Below are 25837 nucleotides of genomic sequence, written 5' to 3'. Positions count from 1 at the left end.
AGGGGAAGCCTAAGGAGTTCTTCATTGATATCAATACTTAAGGGGAGCCTAAGTCACTGAGAGAGATTCTTACGTCTAAGGGGAGCTTAGGTGAAAGGTTGAGAGATTAAGCTCTACGGGCTCACTATAATCAAGCTATAATTATCGATAAGTACTACATTGTAATCACTTATAATTATATTAGTGGAGTTGGGCACATTGCTCCCTAGATGTTGGTAATATTGTCGGGATTTATGCCCTAAATCTCATAGGATCCTATAGTTTGTAAACCTTGTATGAACAAAATCTTATACGATTAATAATATATGATATTTTTATTCACTTTGTCCATGAAATATGTGATATTTTAGTTGCATTAACCATAAACCAATAAACTAACATCCAAGTTATCGTTGTAACTTAAACATGTATGTAGAGACATACAAGTAGATCATGTTTAAGTGATAACCTAAATGGTTTGTAGTATATAGATAAGGTTGGGTACCTTATCCTTGTGACACTACGAGTATGGCCCGCTTTGTAGATGTTACAAATATTGTAAAGAGCTACAAATGATTAGATCCTGATCATTCATATATTAGAAATGCTAGCAAGGATATTCTATACAAAAGAGTTTGTATAAGATCGACCCATGAAATGCTTAGTCTCATTATATAACGCCGTTCATAATAGAGACTTTCATTTCACCAAGATGACCATACGTAACATGACCTTAATCCTGAGTGAGTTGTGAACTCCTGCCTATAAGAGCGATCCTTTGATTTGTATGGGTGAGAATGACCAGATCGTAACTTAATAAGCCTACCATTTTTGGGATTCGTCTGACTGGGGAGTTGGGAACACAGCTACACAAGATGGAATTCACTTTCCCGAAGTAGGGATAAGTAGATAAATTACTCCTTTAAAGGTTGATTCCGGGTCTTGAACAATGTGACGCCACACCCTCTCCTGGTCAGAGAAGGGTTTTGTCATAGTGGGACTATGATTTATTGTTCATTAGAGGAATCAGTGGTACTTAAGGAGTTAGATGTAACTAGAGGGGAAAAATGGTAATTTGATCCAACTATACTTATGAGCAATTTGTGAAGGGTCATCATACTGTTGATTGGTTATATCCAATAGATATAGAAATATATCTAAAGTGCGAAGAGTGCATTTGTCAGTCTTTAGTGGAGTGCCCGACAGTTAACGGAAGGTGGATAATATAATTAAAGAGTTTAATTAATTATTCACGTACCGTTGGAGCTTCAAGCTACACGTCCATAAGGTCCTCTTAGTAGCTCAAAAAGATATAGTTGAGAATAAGTTCTTGAGTTAATTTAAATTGTTCAAATTAATAAGAGAGAATTTAATTATATATGTTATAATTAAAATAATTCAATTATATATGATATAATTGTTATAATGAATTTGATACATTATAGTTTAATTGGAGGAAATAAATATTTGAATGAGATTCAAATAGTTGTCAATTTTGATATAAATATGATTTATATTAAATGCCATAAAATAGAGAAAAAGAACTATAGTTTATATTGTATATGATACAATATTAAAACTATAGGTTATAAATAAAATATGATAAGTTGGTTATCATATTTATTTATATTATTTTATTATTTTGTATAATAAATCCTACTTTCTCTCTAACCACCGTAGTGGGTAGTTAATTGGTTTTTTATGGCAAATGGAATAAAAAGAAATTAGTTTCTTTCCTTCCTTACATAATCTACACAACAAGTGATAACCTATACGATATAGACCATTCACTAAACGATTCAGAACTTTGTTATACGATAGAAAGTCTTCAATCTTCTTCCTCCTCCAAACTCAACACCCTTCTTACCAAAATAGTCAGAGCCCACCACTCCTAGGTTCTTACCCTGAGAATACCGGCCCTGTGGTAGTGTATTCATACTTTTGGTTTAAGATTTTTTGAAGAGGGTCTTCAACTTTGTTGCTTTTTTTTGAGTTCGTGATAGTTTAAGGGTTTTACAAGAAGAAGTGTTCTTCAAAAGTATAATCTCTTGAACTCTATTTCTCGTTTAAATAGCATGCTGTATTTTTTCTTAGAATGCATAATCTGTATGTTTTACTATAAATTTTTGTTTTCAATCAAAATGGAATTTGGACGATCCGCTTTCGCTCAAGGATCTCTGTAAATCGAGTTCCTTCAGATATTACACTAAACTGGGTTGTCTATCTCTTATGTCACTTTTGCTTATTGTGTATTTCTATTTTAATATTGTGTGGAATGCTTTGACATTGTTAATAACAACATCTAACGTGCAGTAGGTATCCACTTCTTATTTTCAATCTTAAATTGGATAAAAACTAAAAACTTCTTTATATTTGACCTCTTGAAGACATATTTGTTTTTACCATTTTCACGTGTGAAATACCATTTTTACCCTCAATATTAAATACTTCCCTTCTCTATTTCCTACGTTTCTTTTGCTTTTCTGTTTCAACAACCAAAAAATGAAATTAAATGTCATTTAAAAATAAATATGTTTTAACATTTTTCTCAATTTATAAGCATGGTTGGAAAGAACAAAAAAAATATATATGCAAATTAATGGGCATTTAGTTAAAATGGAGTTATATCGATGAAAATATAACCAAAACAAATTTATCGTTTGCATAGAAAAAGTGTGCGATCATTGACATCATATATGTGATCACTGACATTAGATATGCAATCATTGACCTCATCATACGCGATTGGTGATCTCATTGTAACGATCGCTGACCTCACATGCGCGATCGTTCATTTTGAATTGCATGATTGTAATGGTCTCGCTTTATAATTTTGTTTTGGTCATAACTCCATTGATACAACTTCGTTTTTGCTAAATGACAACTCCTTTTCTTTACGATTTTTCATTCTTTCCAACCATGCTTGTAAACTGAATAAAAACTTAAACAATCTTTGACACTAATAGTTCAAAAAAGCCATTTATATTCGGTATTATTTTAAAATTTTCTTTTTTTATAAACATGATTGGAACGAACAAGAAAAGCCATACGAAAACGAGTAGTCAGTTGGCTAAAATGGAATTGTATTGAGGGAGTTATGGCTAAAATAAAATTATGAAGCATAACTCAAGAATCATCCACCCGAGGTTAGCGATCACACACTTTTTCTATGCAAACAATAATTTTGTTTTGGTCATATCTTTGTCGATACAACTCTGTTTTAACTAAGTGATAATTCATTTTCATATATTTTTTCACGTTCTTTCTAAAAATGATTATAAATTGAGAAAAATGTCAAAACACCTTTACTCTTAAATGACATTGAATTTTTGTTTTTTGGTTGTTGAAAGGGAACAGCAAAAGAGAAATAGGAAATAGAAGAGAAAAGAAGTATTTAATATTGATAGTAAAACTAGTATTTTACATGTGAAAAAGATAAAAGATAAACATGTTTTCAAGAAGAGGTCAATCATAGAAAAATGTTTGGTTTTTGGATCAATTTGGGCAAAATTTCAATTTCTTTGAAGATGCTCTACTAAAATTCTGAAATAACAGTCTCATGAATTATAATAATTACCTATCCACAAATATTACAATTTCAAGTAAATTATTTGGCCTTTTATAAATAGCTTTAAACTTATAATTGGGTCCAAAATTTTATTGACCTTACATTTGTTTGTTAAAATGTGAGCTTAGTTCAACTGATATTTCGACATATCGATAGATATATTATTCTTTGATCTTATGAAAATCAAAAGGCAATGACCAAATATTTAAGTTTTGATCCTTGGGCTTGAGTTGAAAATTTTATGGAGTGACAAAGTTTTATGTTTTAATTATAAAATTTCAGACATTTTCTTTAATCAAATCCTTCCCTTTAGATTTTTTTTTCTAAAGGAATCAAATTCCTCAACGAAAGTGCTTCAATGCATGTGTTTTCGAAATTTGTTTTCGAAATCATCAAAAATAGAGAAACAACCAAAATACAAGATAAACTTAAAATACATAAGCATGTATTTATAGAGGAAGAAAGGAATTACCCTTGAAGACAATCTTCTTGGAGAATCCCCCCATGTCATGAACACTTTGTATCACAAACATCAATGTATATTAAGAACACCAACAGACACCATCACTTGGTTTCCTTGCTATTATCCGACAAGAATTGAGATGGTGGGATCTCTACTTTGGAGAAGGGAAGAATGATTTTTATAAAAAATTTTACAGAATTTTTTTTGTAAAAATTCTTTTGAGAGGGAGAGAGTGAATTATGATGTGTGTAGAGGGAATTTTGGGTGACCCACATTACAGAAGAATTCTTCTTCTATTTTCAAACTCACAGAACAATTCTATGAAAACTAGTGAGAGGGGAGATAACTCCTTCAATCTCACGTTAACTTCCTTGCCAACTGCAGGAGAGTTAACTTTTTATATTTATTTTAATATTAAATTAAATCTTATTTAATTTAATTTAATTAATATTGATATTAATTAATCTAAATAATTAATATCAATTAATTAAATATCATATATTTAGTTAATGTCACATTTGTATCATATTCAAATGTAGTTCCTCTCATATACTATAGTTTTAATATGAATTTTATTCATATTAAATTTAACCTATAGTTAAAAATTTGAATCTTATTTGAATACATGATTCTCTCATATAACCTATAGTTTAATTTTAAAATGAATCATATTCATAATAATTTTAAATTATAGTTTTCCATGAATTCCATTCATATAAATAATATTTGAATCTTATTCAAATATTTATCTCTATCATATAATAAAGTATAATTTTGAATCTTATTCAAAATTAACTTTAATTTTTTATAATATATCTATATACATTATATTAATTGTATCTTATACAATTAATTCCCTTATTTAATTTGAACAATTCAAATTAATCTAAAATAAATTGATTATTATTTTACCTTTGGTGAGCTAGCAAAGGGTCCTTATGGACCTACATATTAAAAACTCCAATGATACGAGATTAATTAATTGACATCTTTAACTAATTAATCAGCATTCATTAACTGTAGGTCACTCCACTAAAGACCAGGCTCACAACTGCACTATTCACACTATAGATATATTTATGTGTTCATAAATATAACCAATCTACAATAAGTCGACCCTTATGGAATCGCTCGAATTACAATGGATGAAATTACTGTTTTACCCCAATAATTACATCTAATTCCTTAAGTCCCACTGATCCTCTAATGAACAACATGTTTATGGTCCTACCATAAACAAAACCCTTCTGGGCCAGTGAAAGGGAGGGACCTCATTGTTTAGACTTGGATTGGCACTTAAGGGAGCAATTCACCTACTTAACCTAAAGACGAGAGTGAGTGAATTTCATCTTGTGTAGCTATGTTCCCAGCTCAGACAAATTCCCAAAATGGTAGGCTTATTAAGTCGGCAAATCTGGTCATTCTCACCCATACAGATCAAAGGACTACTCTCATAGAAAGGAGCTCATAACTCACTCAGGATTAAGGTTGAGCCACCTATGGTTATCCTATAAAATGTTAATCTCTCCAATCAACGGTTTTATAAAGAGAGATTAATCATTTTGTAGTCTAGTCTTATACAAACTCTTTGTATAAGATATCTTCACTCGCATGTCTCAACATGAACGATTAGGATCAAATCGTTTGTAGTACTTTACAACTTTTGTAACAATTACAAATTGGGTCATATTTGTAGTGTCACTAGGATAAGGTACCAAACTTTATCCATATATTACAGATCATTTAGATTATTAATTAAACATGATCCACCTATATATCAACCACATATATGTTTAAGATATATAAAATAACTTTGGATCTTTCTGCAATGGATTATTGCATATATAACATAATCAACCATTATTTCAAATAACATATTAACTACGAGGCTTTAGGGCATACGTCCCAACATTTGGGTCACTAAATAATGAAGGAAATTTATTTGAATTTTTAGTTAGTTGATTGCAAAATTCGGACAAGGAAACTCATATGACCTTCACATGATTTCAACGATAAATTTGTAATTTTGGAGAAGAAAGACGACTTACAAGACAAGAAAAGAAAATACTGGTATGGTGCCTGCCACAAAACCTCTGGTACTTAAGTCAATATTTAGAAAAAAGAGGTAGAGCAAATTAGAGATGGAGGAGCCAAACTTACCTTTTGCAGGCATCTATGCTATATTTATAATGTAGGTTAGGGGTCTTCCTTATCCTTTTAGGATCTGAAATCTACTTCTTTTTCCTATCCTAAAATCAAATACTCAGAGCTGGATTTGAGCTACTAGGCATGTTCCAAAATAGAGGGTCTATCCAGATCGGCCACTCGTGAAGGATTTATTGGGCTTGGCCTCGACTCGACCTCGGCTCATGAGGTAGGTGGGCCTGCTAGCCGCTTAGGCTCAACTGGCCGAGGTGAGCCAATTAGGTGTTGACCTAACTGTTGGGGTTGATACCCTAAAGTCTCGTGTCCTATAGTTTGTAAACAGTATGTACGAACACTTATGTTGTTAATATATGATATTTACTTCACATCTTGTTTTTTGCTCGGTTAATTATTTTATTTACTTTACTACAAACCAATAAACGTAAAATCTTTGGTTATCTATATGTGACTGAAACATGTTTGTGGTGACATACAAGTGGATCATGTCTTGAGTGATAACTAAAATGGTTTGTAGTAAATGGATAAAGAAGGGAAACCTTATCCTAGTAACGCTATGGACGTGGCCCGCTTTGTGGAATGGTCACAAGTGTCGTGACTTGTTACAGATGGTCTGACCTTGACCATTCATGTTGGGGACATGCGAGCAGGGCGTCCTATATAAAGAGTTTGTATAAGACCTAACCAGGAAGTGTTAACGTCTCGTTATATAACACCATTCATGACAGAGACTTTACTTCACTAGGATGACAATAGGTAACATGACCTCAATGCTGAGTGTGTTGGAAACTCCTGCCATTGAGGGTGGCCCTTTGATTTGTATGGGTGCGAGTGGCTAGGTCATCGATTCAAACCTACCATTTTGGGGATTCATCTGATTTGGGAGCTGGGAACTCAGCTACACAAGATGGAATTCACTCCTTCCTCGAGGCAGAGGTAAGTAGATAGATGGCTCCCTTAAGGGCTGATTCTAGGGCTTGAACGATGTGGCGCTACACACCTTCTCTTGGCCCGAGAGTTGTTCACACATAGTTAGACTATATTGTATTTTTCATTAGAGGAATCAGTGGTACTTAAGGAGTGAGATGTAACTAATGAGGCAAAAAGGTAAATTGGCCCAGCTGTACTTACGAGCATCTGTAAAGGGTCATCGTACTCATGATTGGTTATATCTGATGGATAGAGAAATATATCTGTGGTAAGAAGAGTTCAGCTGTTGGTCTTTAGTGGAATCACTGACAGTTAATGGATGGTGGATCTCGTGACTAAAGAGTTTAGTCAGCTATTCACGTACCGTTAGAGCTTCGAGCCACAGGTTCATTAGGTCCCCTAGGTAGCTTGGATAAAGTCGAGAACCAATGTTTGGGTTAATTTGAAATGTTCAAATTGAAAAGAGGAAGTTCAATTATATATGATATAATTGGACTTGTTAATTATATATGATATAATTGGCTAAATGAGATACATTATTTTGGAGAAAATTAGATATAAATATGATTTATATCAAGTAAAGGAGAAAATACTATAGTAGATATGTAATATCAAACTATAGGATATAAATATAATATGATTATATTTATTAATTGATTAATTGATTAATTATATGATAATTAACCAATTTTTTCCATGTTCGGACGTGGGTAGTGGGCATCATCGTCGGTCATATTTACCTGTCGTTGCACTACACGATTGCATGGATGATCAGGCTTCATAGCCTCGTCGTCGTCTACACGATCGTTATCTTATGCTCTTATCGTTTAGTGCACGTTGAACGATCATTTACCTGCTAAAGTTTGCTACACGATGAAGACCTCCTGGCAGTTCAAGACTCGGTTCGCCTGTGAATCGGTTTGCTCGATGAAAAATATAATAGATAGGGTTTTTCATTCCGATTTTTGGTTAAAAGGCTCATCCCAGTCAATTAATCCTTTGTTTATTACATGCGATGTATGTTTTATATGTCACATGGTATGCACATATAGTAAATCCCACCTTAGGTTATGCGATGATCATGCATCATCTCTTTATTGTAATTGTTATAATTTAGAGAAGCATGATTTTAATTATGTAAGAGCATGCTCATGCCTCATATAATATAAGAGTTCTATTTATGCATGCATAAAAGCCATTGACATGCATCATCTTTATATTATAAATGTTATAGTATAACGGTGAATGATAACATGTTTGCTTGGTTGTTACGAATTATATAAAACTTATATATAGTAATGATCGGACATTGCATGAAGCATGACACATAGGTTATTTTATAAATGTTATAAACGCCTCGTTGTGCGCAATGGTTTTAGTTGTTCCTTTTTAGAAGTTAAAGAGAAATTAGAACTAAAAGAAATAAGAAAGACATGCATGCTCACTTAGGTTTAATTCTTGGTTTTAAAGTGTTTAAACCTTAATCACATAGACCTAAGATCACGGTTCTAATACGATTAGCAACCCTAAGGCTTTAATCTTTTAATTAGTTTAATAGGATTAAATTGGCTAATAAAAGATTAAACCATAGCAAATCTATCTATAAGGGACCTTTTGTCTAAGGCGGGTTCTGTCTAGGTTGGGGTATTTAAGTTAACGGAAACGTAACACCTCTACCTGGGAACTTACCTGGAAAGGTGAATTAGATAGATTTGATGCATGCATGCAAGTTAAGTACAATCCATTAAAGTGTTTAAATGTGACTACTGGAATTTGTTCATATTTCATAACCAAACGTTGTTTATGAGCAAACTTTAAAAAGACGATTTAGACTAAAATCAGTAGCTGAATTGTCTAGGTTAATGAATCCCTAGGTAGAACATTCAGTGGGAGGTACTTGGGGCATAAGATCCTTCACTTAAACCTTTCACTTTTCTCCTAAAGTCCACACTGTGAGATCTATCCTCGGTCTTGCAGCACCTTTGGCATGTCCCTCAAACGGATGGTGTTTGGGTAAGTCAATATCAAAGTGGATGGAGAGAATGTTCATAGTAAGTGGGAGCGGGAAGTGCGACAGCATATCCCTCGGTCTCCCTCGTTAGGTTGAATAAAGTTACTGCGGATCGCCTCGAGTTACCTTGGGAGTGTCCTCCTAAAGGATGGCAGTTTTGCGCGTTTCTTTATTTAATCTCTTATAAGAGGATAAGGTAACTTAGTCTCTTGTCCTAATTTTTATTTTCCCTACGTAAGCGCATTAGGGCGGAACTCTGGCACAAAAAACGAGTGGTTACACTTACACAAAATAGTTAAAGGTTAACAATTCTGGACCGAAAAATGGTGGCTGTTAGGTTCAATTCTAAGAGTTGGTTTTGCCTAATGGTTGAGAATGTCTCATCCCAGCGAATAGGCAATTGATCACCCCACCGGTGGCATCTGTCGTTTCTCACTAAGGCATCATTGCAAAATAGAAGTCTATAACTTAGGGTACTTGAAACTATTTTGCAAAACTAATTGGTTTAAAAGTGGTGTAGCAAAATCTAATAAACTTTTGTTCGTACTTTCAACAATATTTACAAATGGCAACAACCACCTTATCGTTGTTAAGCATCGAAAAACTAACTGACGATAATTTTCAACATGGAAACACATGATCACAACCATCCTAATCATCGAGGATCTCATGTTCGCTCTCATGGAGGTTTGTCCTCCTATTCCAGCTCCAAATGTTGCTCGAAATGTTCGGAAGACATACGAGCGATGGACAAGGGTGAATGAGAAGGCCCAAACTTATATCTCGGAAAGTCTTTCTAAAGTCTTGGCTAAGAAACATGAGCGTGGTCTTAGCGCGTGAGACCATGGAGTCCCTGTGGGGGGTGTTTGGACAACCGTCGAACAATTTATGCATGAGGCTCCTAAATACACATTCAACTCCAAAATGCAAGTAGGCACCTCTGTCCATGAATATGTGCTAAACATGATGGTTCATTTCAATGTGGCGGAGTTGAATGGGTCTAACATCGATGAGGACAGCCAAGTTAGCATAATCCTACATTCTTTGCCGGAGAGCTTCCTGCACTTTGTTAGCAATGTGATTCTTAACAAAGTGAAGTATAACCTTACAACTCTCCTCAACGAGTTGCAGACATACTAATCTTTACTGAAAAGTAAGGAGAGGCAGAAGGGTGAGGCAAATGTTGTTTCATCCTTTAGGACGTTCCATAGAGGTTCGATTTCAGGAACGAAGTATGCAGCTTCCTCTTCTAACTCTGCAAAGGGGAAGAAGAAGAAGGGTGGTAAGGGAAAAGGGAAGTCACCTACTAACCCACCGCCTATCGCCCCAAGGAGGCGTCCACAAGTTGCTAAAGGAAAGTGTTTCTTCTGCAACCAAGATGGACACTGGAAAAGGAACTGTCCTCGGTATCTAAAGAAGAAGAAAGCAACCAAGGCTAAGGCCAAGGACGATAAAGGTAAATATGATTTATTTGTGCTTGAAACTTGTTTAGTGGAGAATGATGATTCTGCCTGGATAATTGATTCAGGCGCCACTAACCATGTTTGTTCTTCTTTTCAGGGGATTAGATCTTGGCGACAGTTGGACAATCGTGAGATGACGATGTGAGTAGGCACCGGGCACGTCGTCTCAGCTGTGGCAGTGGGAGGACCCCATTAGCTTTACAGAATAGGTTTCTTGTTTTAAATGATGTATATATTGTTCCTGAACTAAAAAGGAACCTTATTTCTGTAAATTATTTATTGCAATATAAATACATTGTTTCTTTTGATGTGAATAAAGCGTTTATTCATAAAGATGGTGTTTTTATTTGCACAGCAAATCTGGAATCGAATTTATATGTGCTAAGGCCGTTAGCCATTAATTCCCTCCATAATACTGAAATGTTCAGAACTGCCGTAACTAAATCAAAACGTTGACATATTTCTCCAAAAGAAAATGCCCAACTTTGGCATCTACGTATAGGGCACATTAATCTCAATAGGATTGAGAGATTGGTGAAGAATGGACTTCTAAGTGAGTTAGAAGAAAATTCTTTACCTGTGTGTGAATCTTGCCTTAAGGGTAAGATGAATAAACGACCTTTTACTGGAAAAGATTCTAGAGTCAAGAAGCCTCTTGAGTTAGCAAATTCTGACCTTTGTGGTCCTATGAATGTGTGAGCCCGAGGTGGTTATGAGTATTTTATCAGTTTTACTGATGATTACTCTAGGTATGGGTGTGTTTATCTTATCCAACGAAAGTCTGAATCCTTTGAAAAGTTTAAAGAGTTCAAGGCTAAAGTTGAAAATGCATTGGATAGACGGATTAAAAAACTTCGATCAGATCGAGGTAGAGAGTTTTTGGACTCCGCATTCTAGGACTATTTGATAGAACATGGAATCGTTTGCCAACTCTCAGCGTCGGGTACACCTCAGCATAATGGTGTAGCAGAGAGGAGAAATAGGAACTTGTTACACATGGTTCGCTAGATGATGAGTTACGCTTTCTTACCGGACTCGTTTTGGGATTTTGCAGTGAAACTGTGATGTACATACTCAACTGTGTTCCCTTCAAGAGTGTTGCAAGAACACCTCTAGAGTTGTGGAATGGGTGTAAAGCTAGTTCACGTCACTTCCACAGTTGGGGTTGCCCTGCACATAAGCTTGAGGCTAATCCCAAGAAGTTGAAACCATGGTCGAGATTGTGCCTCTTTGTAGGCTACTCCGAAGGTACACGAGGGGGTTATTTTTATGATCCAATGGAAAATAGGGTGTTTGTTTCAACAAGCGCTACTTTCCTAGAGGAGGATTATATAAGGGAGCACAATCCATGAAGCAAAGTCGTGTTACGTGAGTTTTCCAATGAAACTACTGAAACTTCAACAAAAGTTGTTGAAGAGCCTGCTACATCAACAAAAGTTGTTGATGGGAGTTCATGTAGTAGGTCGGTTGAACCCCAAGAGTTGAGGGAACCTCGACGTAGTGGGAGGGTTGCGAACCCACCCATTCGCTATTTGGGTTTCACGGAAATCCTTGCTATGGTAGCAGATGATGACGTTAAGGATCCGTTGCCTTATTAGAAGGCAATGGAGGATGTTGACCGGGATGAATGGGTCAAGGCCATGGATCTCGAGATGGAGTCGATGTACTTCAACTCAGTATGGGATCTTGTAGATCAGCCTGATGAGGTTCGCCCTATAGGTTGTAAGTGGATCTACAAGCGCAAACGGGGTGCTGATAGGAAGGTACAGACCTTCAAGACTCGACTTGTGGCAAAGGGTTATACCCAGGTAGAGGGAGTCGACTATGAGGAGACTTTCTCATTTGTTGCCATGTTAAAGTCATCCGCATCCTCCTGTCCATTGCTTATTATAATTATGAGATCTGGAAAATGGACGTCAAGACGGCCTTTCTGAATGGAAATCTTCAGGAGACCATTTATATGGTGCAGCCCGAGGGATTCATAGCCCAAGGTTAAGAAAAAAGGTTTGCAAACTGAATCGATCCATTTATGGACTGAAACATGCGTCTCGATCTTGGAACATACGATTTGATACTACGATCAAGTCATATGACTTTGACCAAAACGTTGATGAACCTTGTATCTACAAGAAGATCATCAACACTTTAGCAGTCTTTTCAGTGTTGTATGTAGACGATATTCTACTCATTTGGGAATGATGTAGGTCTACTGACTGCAGTTAAGTACTAGCTAGCGACCCAATTCTAAATGAAAGATTTGGGAGAGGCTGAATTTGTTCTAGGTATCCAGATCTTTCGGGATTGTAAGAACAAAGTGATAGCACTATCTCAGACATCATACATTGACAAGATATTACTCAAGTAATCGATGCAGGACTCCAATAGGGGCCTACTGCCGTTTCGACATGGAGTCACTTTTTCTAAGGAAATGTGTCCTAAGACGCCTTAAGAGGTTGAGGAGATGAGACGGGTCCCATATGCGTCTTTCGTTAACATTTTGATGTACGCGATGCTTTGTACTCGTCCAGACATCTACTACACTGTGGGCATAGTCAGTAGGTATCAGTCTAACCCAGGCCAGGGTCACTGGACCGCAATGAAGAACATCCTTAAGTATCTTGGAAGAACGAGAGACTACATGCTCATGTATGGTTCGAGGGATTTGATCCTTATAGGATACACGGATTCTGACTTTCAGACTGATAAGAACTCTCGCAAGTCCACATCAGGGTTAGTCTTTACTTTTAACGGAGGAGCTGTAGTGTGGCGAAGCACTAAGCAGAGGTGCATCGCTGACTCCACTATGGAGGTGGAGTACGTAGCAACTTGGGAAGCTGTTCAGGAGGTTGTTTGGCTCAGGAAGTTCTTGATAGACTTGAAAGTTGTTCCATTACCCTCTATTGTGATAATAGTGGAGCAGTGGCAAACTCTAAGGAGCCAAAGAGTCACCCGCATAGTAAACACATGGAGCAAAAGTATCATCTAATCCGCAAGATGATGCATCGAGGAGACGTGATCGTTACGTAGATCGATTCAGAGCATAATGTTTCTGACGGGTCAACGAAGGCTCTCACGGCTACAGTCTTTGAGGGTCATCTACAGAGCATGGGTCTACAGGATTGCCCACGGCTGGACTAAGGCAAGTGGGAGATTTTCTTGTACTGGCCTTTTATCCCCTAGTTTATTGTTTTGTACTAAGTTTTTGTACACCCCACTTTGCTTTAGGACAAGTGGGAAATTGTTGGGGTTGATGCCCTAAACTCTCGTGTCCTGTAGTTTGTAAACAGTATGTACAAACACTTGTGTTGTTAATATATGATATTTACTTCACATCTTGTTTTTTGCTCGATCACTTATTTTATTTGCTTTACCACAATCCAATATACATAAAATCCTTGGTTATCTGTATGTGACTCAAGCATATATGTGGTGACATACTAGTGGATTATGTCTTGAGTGATAACCAAAATGGTCTATAGTAAATGGATATAGGAGGGAAACCTTATCTTGGTAATGCTACGGACGCGGCCCGCTTTGTGGAATGGTCACAAATGTTGTAACTTGTCACAGATGGTCTGATCCTGATCATTTGTGTTGAGGACATGCAAGTAGGGGCGTCCTATACAAAGAGTTTGTATAAGACCTGACCACGAAGTGTTAACGTCTTGTTATATAATACCGTTCATGACAGAGACTTTACTTCACTAGGATGACCATAGGTAACACGACCTCAATCTTGAGGGAGTTGGGAACTCCTACCATTGAGGGCGGTCATTTGATTTGTATAGGGTGCGAGTGGCAAGGTCACTGATTCAAACCTACCATTTTGGGGATTCGTCTGATTTGGGAGTTGGGAACTTAGCTACACAAGATGGAATTCACTTCTTCTTTGAGGCAGGGGTAAGTAGATAGATGACTCCCTTAAGGACTGATTTTGGGGCTTGAACGATATGGCGCCACACACCTTCTCTTGGCCTGAGAGGTGTTCACACATAGGTTGACTATGTTATATTGTTCATTAGAGGAATCAGTGGTACTTAAAGAGTAAGATGTAACTACAGGAGCAAAATGGTAAATTGACCCAACTATACTTACGAGCATCTGTGAAGGGTCATCGTACTCATGATTGTTTATATTTGATGAACACAGAAATATAACTGTGGTAAGAAGAGTTCAGCTGTTAGTCTTTAGTGGAATCACTGACAGTTAACGAATGGTGGATCTCGTGGCTAACCAATCATGAAAATTAATTTTTACTAACCCTAAAAAGTTGGAACTACGTTTGAAAGTTTGCCTCTTCGTAGGCTACCCCAAGGAAACGAGGGGTGGATACTGAAGGAAACCGATCACGAGGATTTCCATGAGCAACAGAAAGATCATTCCAAATTACAATCATGTATGAACATTACATTTACAATCAAAACACAAAAATACGGTTATGGAAACATTACACAAATTACAGCATGAAAAATACAAATAATCAAGGAGAAATCTACACACATTTGTAGACTCATCTCCACTCCCTTTGATCACGAACGCTCGAATGCAGCTACCTCGAACGCTCGAACAACACGACCGCTACACTACACGAACATCGTGCACTCGAACTCAGTGATCGCTTCAGTCACGAACACCCCAACAACACGAACAGCCTCCACAGAACCTCGATAGTGTCGAGTTGAGTATGACACCACCAATAAGGTTATCTTGGTATTCTCGGTGTGAAAATCCAAAGGGTGGGCTCTATGTGGACTTTGTTTAAGACATAAGACGAAGGAAATAACAATCACGTAAACGATTAAGCAAGTGGGAGAAGGTTGAACCTATTGAATAGGTTGATGCCCAATTTTTTAGCAAAAGCTAAGCGATCATCTAGCACAAGCTATGCAATCATTTAGCTCATAGCTTAGCTGCGTGTCTGTCGCCTACAAACACTACACGATCATTTAGCTCACTCCATGTTGTCGCTTAGTAAATCCTATTTACTAGACAAGTTTCGTGAGATTATTTTCCGAGAGAGAATTCACAAAATCTCAAGCTTACAAAATTTTCTAAAATTAGGAAAACAATTTTCCTTTTATTTCACGATTACCATGAAATCACCAATAACCTCCCAATAAATTGGTTATTAGAGAAAAAGATTTAATTATCCAATAATTAATATTATTATAAATATAAATGATAACAACCTTATCATACTATATTTATAACCTATAGTTTTTATATTTCATCTCATGAAACATATAAACCATAACTCTTTTTCTATTTCATGGTACTTAATGTAAATCTCATTTACATTAATCCTCCACTAGATGTATCTCATACATCAAACCGATCATATCATATATAATCGAATTACCTCTTGTCAATTTGAACATTTCAAATCAACACCAAGAACTGGTTCTCAACTGAATCCATTGAGCTACCAAGGGGACCTTATGGACCTGTAGCTCGAAGCTCAAACGATACGTGAATAACTGACAAAACTCTTTAGTCACAAGATCCACCATCCGTTAACTGCAAGGCATTCCACTAAAGACCGACAGCTGAACTCTCCTTACCACAGATATATTATGTGTTCATCTTAACCAATCAGTACTGCGACAACCCTTCACAGATCGCTCGTAAGTACAGCTCGACCAATAACCGTTATGTCACTGTAGTTACATCTAACTCCTTAAGTACCACTGATCCCTCTAATGAACCTAAGTCATAGTTCTACTATGACTGAGTCCTCTCTTCCAAAGAGAAGCTGTGGCCACTATGTTCAAGCCTCGGAAGCAGCCCTTAAGGGAGCAATCTCTCTACTTATCCCTGCTTCGGGAAAGGAGTGAATTCCATCTTGTGGATTGAGTTCCCAACTCCTAGATCAGACAAGTTCCCAAAAAGGTAGGCACGTTGAGTTGGCAATCTGGCCACTCTCACCCATACAAATCAAAGGACTACCCTCAAAGACAGGAATTCCCAAAACACTCAGGATTGAGGTTGTGTCACCCATGGTCGTTTAGGTGAGATGTAAGTCTCTAGTATCAACGGCATTATATACAAATCTAGTCATCTCGTAGTCCGGTCTTATACAAACTCTTTGTATAGGACACCTCTGCTCACATGTCTCCACATGAATGGTTAGGATCTACCATCTGTAGTAATTTACAATACTTGCAAACCTCTACAAAGCGAGCCATATCCGTAGTATCACCAGGATCAGGTATCCCACCTTAATCCTTATACTACAAACCTATTTAGGTTATCACTTAAGGCATAATCCACTTGTATATCACATATACATGCTTAAATTTACATAAGATAACCAAGGAGCTTTGTTTATTGGATATGAGTAAATGCCAGAATGAAATAACAATTATTTTAGTCATCAAATAATGTGTATCATTACAAACAACAAGACTTCGGGAGAATTAGAACACCAATCCCAACAGATACTTTTATGATCCAAGTGAGAATAAGGTGTTTGTGTCGACAAATGCTATTTTCTTGGAAGAATACCACATTAGAGATCATAAGCCACAAAGCAAACTTGTTTTACGTGAGATTCCTAATGAGACTACTGAGAGTTCAACAAGAGTTGTTGAACAGACTGATAGATCAACAAGAGTTGTTGATGTCAATTCATCTAGTCAACCATCTCAAGAGTTGAGACTACCTCAACGTAGTAGGAGGGTTGCGAACCCACCGGAATGTTACATGGGTTTGACTGAAGCCTAAAACGTCATGTCTGATGATGGAGTTGAGGATCCATTGTCTTATAAGCAAGTAATGGAGGATGTTGACAAAGATGAGTGGATTAAAGCCATGAATCAGAAAATGGAGTCTATGTACTTCAATTCTGTCTGGGAACTTGTGGTTCAATCTGATGGGGTAAAACCTATAGGGTGTAAGTGGATCTATAAGAGAAAACGAGGTGTAGATTGAAAGGTGCAGACCTTTAAGGCGACTCATGGCAAAGGATTATACCCAAGTCGAGGGAGTGGACTATGAGGAAACTTTCTCACCTGTTGTCATATTGAAGTCTATCAGGATTCTCTTGTCCATAGCCACATTTAATGATTATGAGATATGGCAAATGGATGTCAAAACTGCCTTTCTGAATGGTAATCATGAGGAGACCATCTACAAGGCTTTTATGACTAACGACCTTAATACATATGAGTTATTTTCCATTGAACCAAAACCAATCTCCATATCATTCTTGAAAATAAACACTTTACTCTCAGAAAAAGAGACAGTATAGCCTTGTTCAATGAGACAAGAAATCGAGATTAAGTTCTTCTTGATATGAGGAACTAAAAACATTATTCAGTAACAAATAACATTTCTTGTCCAAAAATAACTTCAGCCTGCCTATAACAACAGCTGAAACAACCTCACTAGTACCGACTCGAAGAGTCAACTCTCCCTGTGGCAATGTTTGCCAAGAACTAAATTCTTGGTAGGAAGAACTTACGTGATTAGTAGCACCCGACTCAAGGATCTAGGTAGAATCATCATTCTCTATCAAACACATCTCCAAGACCAATAAATCACTTTTACTGTCTTTAGACTTCCTCCTCTTTTGGAGAGTAGTGGGATCACTATCAGAACCTAAATAAGCTCCAAGTTCCATTTTAGAGAAAACTTCTCGTTGGTGAACTTTATCAGAGTCAGCAACACTTGATTTCTCTAACTGGAGGTTATCTTGGAAACTGACACTACTGGTTTTTGTCATCTATCCCTTTGTGCTCAAAAAGTAAGAATTGACGTTCAAACAATTCTTGCAACGAGTCCCTGATCTTATGTGCAATGACCATGTTCTCAACCCTTTTGGCCAAAGCACCAGGTATGCTAGTCAATATGTCAAGTCGGGCCATAGCCTTTATCCATAACTCATATGCATTACGAATACTTCGCGGTGCATCAAGGGTCGAGACTTGAGGACACTCCTTAACCATGACAAACTCGAGGTCATTTACCATAAAATATGTTTTAACAGACTCTTTCCACTGTATGAAATCGGTCAAACTAGAGGCATTTAACGGAAAAACATTCATGTTATTGAAAAAGAAACACATTGACCTACATTAGATTTTAAGCAAATACTCATTGAAAAAATAACAACATCCAATACGGTTTAGCAAAACTCAAATGAACCCCGTGTGACATCTAGTTTCGCAATGACATTTCAAAGGTTTAGGATAAAACCGCCGAAGGGTGGTCAATTTATCCCTCCTTTGAATTGAGACATTCTTAACCAGCCATTAATACCAGAACAACTCTTGCTACTATAATGACTAATCATCATTGATTTGGTCAAGAAATCATTAACTTGCTTAACAATTTTTCGTAAGTGTGACCCGTCATTTTAGGCCCTAGAGTTCAGCTCCAAGCAGTCAATCCGAAGGGAAAAAATTTGATTGGGGCAAAAACTAAAGTGACCCTATCCATTTCTGAAGTTCACTTTGATATTGACCAACTGCACAAAACCCATCTGAAGGGGGACGCTCACAGGGCGCCACGAGGGAGTGCAAGAATGATCTCACGATGCGAACCAATGAAGAAGACTGCAGGACGTGTTGAAACACACCCTTCACCCACTTACTATAAATACTTTCTCCGTCCACCTTGATATTGACTCATGCAAATACCATCCAAAGGGGGATATTAAACCCAGATTTCCATTTTTCCTACTTAAGCAGATGGTTAAGGAAATTAACTAAGTAAAAGTTAAATCCTATGTTGAAGTGAAGAAAATTTCTAGATGTTGAATAGATTTTCCTTGAATAGTTGAGTTAAGCTTTAATTGATGAAAAATTGACTAAGTGTTGGACTAGGCATTGCCATGCATTGGCCATAAGATCTTGGAGAGGTTATTTAGGCCAAGGGAAAAGTTGAAGTGGGAGTGATGCATGCCTTGGAGGTTAGACCAACGCATTAGGCCCGTTGGATGCTTTGGATGATGGATGCGTTAGATGCGTTGGATGATGGATGCGTTAGATGCGTTGGATGATGGATGCGTTGGATGAGTTGGATGTGTTGGACGATGGACGCGTTGGATGCGTTGGATGCATTGGACGCGTTGGATGCGTTGGATGATGTATGCGTTAGATGCGTTGGATGCGATGGATGCGTTGCTTGTATGTTTGTTTTGGAAACTGAAATTGTACCCAGGATACATAGTTAGCATGCTTGAAAAGGGTAATTGGCAGGAAAATATAGTTGACTTCGGTCGGTAGGAAATGATAGTCGGTGATGACCAACGGGAAATATAGTCAAGTTACCTAAACATAGCTAGCAGGAAAATAGTCGATGTGCATATTGGCGGGATAATAGAGTACAGGGAAAGTTTCCATAGGAATTGTTGTTGTCTTAGTATACGTGTGAAAGTACTGGGGATGCTTTCATTATGTGATAACCAGCAGTCAAGCTGAGGTTGATTGTTTTAACCAGCGGTCGAGCTGGGGATTGTCCAGCGGTTTGGCAAGAAAATAATAACGAACTTGTGGTAATGTTCTTATTGACTATGTATTGCTTTCCCAAAAGTATATTTCTGTTGACAAAGTTATTTGTTTATCTAAAGGCACCACTCATTGGGCTTTATAGCTCATGTTTTCCATGTTTTATGTTTTACCCCCCCCCCCCCCCCCATAGGTAGCGAAAGGTGAGGAGTTCCAGGGTTCTGCTAAGGTCAAGGTCTGCCACGTCCCACAATTACACTTCCGAAGGGTTTACAGTTGTTGTTGTAATTTGTAATTGAGTCTTGAAGTTTTATAAACGTTACATTGTTGTAAAATAAAATGGGCCTACTTAATGAGTTGTAAGTTGAATTTTGTTCATTGGTATCAGAATTATTTCCACAAGAGTTATTAGGCAGTAAGTGTCAACAAAAGGGGTTGATAACTGTTGCTGTCACGCTCTTTCCCAGGCTCGGAGGGTGGTCTGGGGAGGGGTGTGATAGGGGATGCTCCCAGGGCACCACGAGGCCAAGCATGAATCTCACAACGTGAATATTCAGGGAGAAACGTGGGTGGAATCATTGACATATCATATATATCTCTTCCTCCCACTGAGTATTTTATAACTTAGGGTTTAGTTTACTTAGAAAAAACATGGCTAAGAATTTTAACTGACTTGTTAGGTTTTCCCAAGAGTAATTTTTACCTTGGAAAGTTGAACAACTTTTTATCATCATTCATTAAACTCTTTAACGAAGTCTTTGATCAACTACCGCATGCTTGCAGAAAATCTATTTAATTCATATTTCCAGGTAGGTTCCCAGGTAGGGGTGTTTCGTTTCCGTCAGCTTAAGTACCCCAGCCTAGACAGAACCCGCCTTAGACAAAAGGTCTCTTATAAATAGATTTAATACAATTTTCATCTTTTATGTGAATCAATTTAATCCTATTAAACCGATTCAAAAGACTAAACTTAGGTATCTAATCGCATTAGAACCTTGAACTTAGGTCTCTCTCAATCCAATTTAAAACCCTTTTAAAACATGAGTTTGCCTAAGTTCGCATGCAACTCTGTCTTATCGATTTTAGTTTTAATTTCCATTATAACACTTATAACAGAAAAAACCAAAACCATCCACAACGCGAAGCTACACATACAAGACATTCATAACGCTTATAAATTGGCCTAAGTGTCATGATCCATGCATTGTTCATTCATTGCTACTTTTATATAACACTTATACAACCAAGTAATGAACCAAGCAAACATGCTTCCATACACCTTTATACTATAACATTTATAATATAAAGATGATGCATGAATATGCTTACTGCATGCAAAAATATAACTCTTATATTTCATGATGCATGTACATGCTTTCTTGTAATTTCATCATGCCAAAAGCTATATTATAACACTTATAATATATGATGCATGAATAATTGCATAACCTAAGGTGGGTTTCAAAACTATATGTTATACATATGACATATAAACCAACATACATCTCATGTATATTAAATAAAAGTTGATGAACGGGGATAATTAGCCTCAAAATCCTCAAAAACTAAGCTAACTATTACAAATAACAACGAGTCTCCGGTTCAAACAGGCGAACCATGTCTTGAACCATTCGTGCGAAGAAACGTGTCTCTTTGATCGTGTAATAAACTCCTTGTGATCACCTACACAAGAGAGTAAACACTTTACTCAATCGTTTACCAACGCTTCCTGAGCTAAACGATCGTTTACCAACGATCGTATACCTTTGACTATGCGATAAAGCATGGGGTACACAATTGTGCAGCACACAACGTGCAATACAAGCCTTAAGCGATCGACTAAATGAAAACGATATGTTGAAGCACAATCTTCAAAAAAATCGCTAAGCAAGCGCGAGGTATCACATACCACGTGATCATGTAGTCAGTGACTATGCGATGAAGCATACTAACTACACGATCGTTTAGTGCGCACGCCTTTTATTAAACGATGAGCATCCAATGCTCTACGCGATCGTTTACCTCCAGTGTCCACGTGATCGAGCAACCAACGCTACGCGATAGAGAAATCTCTTTACCCCATTATTTAGCATTAGCTAAATGATCGTTTAATAAATACTACACGATCAGGCAAAACATTTCTACATGATCGTTTAGTAAAAACTCAACTATTGTTTACCTAAGGCTACACAATACGACCAACCTTTGATCTTCTTCCTCGCTAAGAACTGCATCTCCATGCTTTGAAACTCCATCACAAATGACTCGACAAACTCAAACACTTTGAATTACAGACTCAATTACTTTTTAATTATACCAAAAAATGCAAGGGCCCTTACAAATTAATACTTTGTAATTGAAAAGAAAGCTTTAAACAGAGGCAATTCTCCCGTAAACATTCATCAACATCTATCCACAAACGCATTTAACACTTAAAGGCAATGTAGAAAACCCACCACGACTGTAAAAGAAGTTCAAAACAGAAATGATAATTTCGAATATCAGAACAACCTAGCTCTAGTACCAATTGAAGGAAATCAAGCATGAGGATTTCCATGAGCAGTGGAACGATCGTTTCAAATTCCATTCGAGATGAACATAAACAATTACAGTACAAGAACGGAAACTAACAGGTCATTCACAACAATAAATTATAGCATACTTAGATAGAACTCAAGGGATAGAGTATGCATACCTTTGAAGAACCATTCTTCATAAATCCCTCGAACTGTCTCCAAGTGTCCAAGTCTAGCAACGCTCGAATGCAACGACCGGTGTACAACACGATCAATAGCATGAACCCAACGAACAGCCAATCGCTCCTCGAACCCAATCGAGTTGAGTGAGAACACCACCACAATGATTACCTTGGTATTCCCAGTGTGAGAATCTAGGAGTTGTGAGCTCTGTATGAACTTGGCTTGAGGAAGAGACTAGAGGACAACGATCGTGTAGACGATCGAGCAAGTGGGAGATAGGAAGCTGTCTATTGTATAAACGATGTGCTCGATCGTATAATAAATGGCAACCTATAATATAGACAAAGCCACATGATCATTTAGCTACGATCAGCTGATGAAGTATCGTGTAGTCAAATTCCACGATTGTTTAGTCTCTCTATAGCTATCGCTTAGTGAAACACTTTCACTTGATAGCCTTTCACGGTGAGTTTCTTTCCGAAAGTGGCAACTCTCTAAATTTAGGAAAACAATTTTCCTTTTATCTCATGTTTACCATAAAACCACCAATAACCTCCCACTCAATCGGTTATTAAAGAAAAAGATTTAATTATCACATAATTAATTTATTATAAATAAATATGATAACCAACTTACCAAATTATATTTATAACCTATAGTTTTGATATTTCATCTCATGAGACATACAAACTATAGTTCTTTTTCTATTTTATGGTACTTAATGAAAATCATATTTACATTAATCCTCCACTTGATGTATCTCATACATCACACCAATTATATCATATATAATTGAATTCCCTCATGTTAATTTTAACACTTCAAACTAACTCCAAGAATTGATTCTCAACTTGAATCCATTGAGCTACCAAGGGGACCTTATGAACCTGTAGCTTGAAGCTCCAACAGTACGTGAATAACTGACTAAACTCTTTAGTCACGGGATCCACCATCCATTAACTGTTGGGCACTCCACTAAAGACCAACAACTACACTCTCCTCACTACATATATATTTCTGTGTCCATATCAACCAATCAATAGTGCGATAACCTTTCACAGATTGCTCGTAACTATAGTTGGGCCAATTTACCATTTTACCCATGTAGTTACATCTAACTCCTTAAGTACCACTGATTCCTCTAATGAACATAAGTCATAGTTCTACTATGATTAAGTCCTCTCTTCCAAAAAAAAAATGTGACCACTATGTTCAAGACCCGAAATCAGCCCTTAAGGGAGCAATCTATCTATTTACCCCTGCTTCGGGGAAGGAGTGAACTCTATCTTGTGTAACTGAGTTCCCAACTCCCCAATCAGACAAATCCCCAAAAAGGTAGCCTTGTTGGGTTGGCAATTTGGCCACTCTCACCTATACTAATCAAAGGCCCACTCTCAAAGACAGGAGTTTCCAAAACACTCAGGATTAATGTCATGTCACCTATGGTCGTTTAGGTGAGATGTAAGTCTCAAGTATCAACGACGTTATATAAAGAGACGAATCATCTCGTGGTTCAGTCTTATACAAAATCTTTATATAAGACACCCCCGCTCGCATGTCTCCACATGAATGGCCAGGATCAGACCATCTATAGTAGTTCACAACACTTGTAAATCTTTACAAAGTAGGGCATATCCGTAGTATCACTAGAATAAGGTATCCCTCCTTTATCCTTATACTACAGACCTTTTAGGTTATTACTTAATGCATGATACACATGTATATCTCATATACATGCTTAAGTTTACATACAATAACCATGGATCTTTGTTTATTGGATATGAGTAAATGAAAATAAAATAACTCTTATTTTATTCATAACAATGTGTATAAAGTTTACAAACTACGAGATTCCAGTAGAATTAGAACACCAATCCCAACAATCACACTGTTGATTGGTTATATGGATATAGAAATATATCTGTAGTGAGAAGAGTACAACTGTCGGTCTTTAGTAAAGTGACCAACCGTTAACAGATGGTAGATCTCATGACTAAAGAGTTTAGTCAATTATTCACGTACCGTTGGAGCTTCAAGCTACAAGTCCATGAAGTCCCCTTGGTAGCTAAATGGGTTCAAGTTGAGAATCAAATTTTGGGTTGATTTGAAGTGTTCAAATTAACAAGAGAAAATTCAATTATATATGATATATTAGATACATTAATTGGAGAAATTAATATAAATATGATTTATATTAAATACCATAAAAATAGAAAAGAACTATGGTTTATATGTTTCATATAATGAAATATTAAAACTATAGGTTATAAATAGAATATGAGAAGTTGGTTTTTATATTTATTTATAATATATTAATTATATGATAATTAATTCTTTTTCTCTAACAACCAAATTGAATGGGAGGTTATTGAAAGTTTTATGGTAACCGTGAGATAAAAAGAAAAATTGATTTCCAAAATTAGAGAGTTGATAAAAAAAAAAATGTCTTTATTCGAAAAATCTCACGGAAAAGGCTATCTAAAAAAAAAAATGTCTTTACTAACGACAGCATTGAGAGCATACATATCTCCCACTTACTTGATCGAGCTCCTATCTTTCTCAATCCAAGTTCATATGGAGCCCACAACTCTTGGATTCTCAAACCGAGAATACCAAGGTAAAACTTGTGGTGGTGTTCCTGTTCAGTTCGTGGATCGAGTTGGACTCGATTGGGGTCGAGGCTCATTCAGACGTTCGTGGAGGTCGTGTTCTGTTTGCATACTCTATCCCTTGTATCTTCTTGTAGCATGTTGTAATTTCTATTGATGCATAGTCTGTTTGTTTTCGGTTAGACTGTAATTGTTGTGCTCATTCTGAATGGAATTTGAAACAATCCACTTCTGCTACTCATGGAGATCTCTGTTTTTTATTTCCTTCAATAAGCCCGAAAAATCTAAGAACAATCCCAAATTAAGCAGAGCAAGATAACACATTTTTGGTGCTATCATCTTTTCTCCCTATTTGTTAGGAACTCTCTCGAGCGCACTTTCTATTACTTAGGTCCATTTTCTCTTGGGATTAGGTAATTTTCGTTGTTTTACTTTTACCTTCATCTTTTACTGATATAGAATTACTCATGACATAAAAGCCATTTTTTTCTTAAATAAAATTA

Source organism: Benincasa hispida, chromosome 11 (assembly GCF_027475165.1).
Source record: "Benincasa hispida cultivar pf3 chromosome 11, pf3_genome.v1.1, whole genome shotgun sequence".
NCBI classification, from domain to species: Eukaryota; Viridiplantae; Streptophyta; class Magnoliopsida; order Cucurbitales; family Cucurbitaceae; genus Benincasa; species Benincasa hispida.
Note: the sequence above shows the minus strand (reverse complement) of the source record.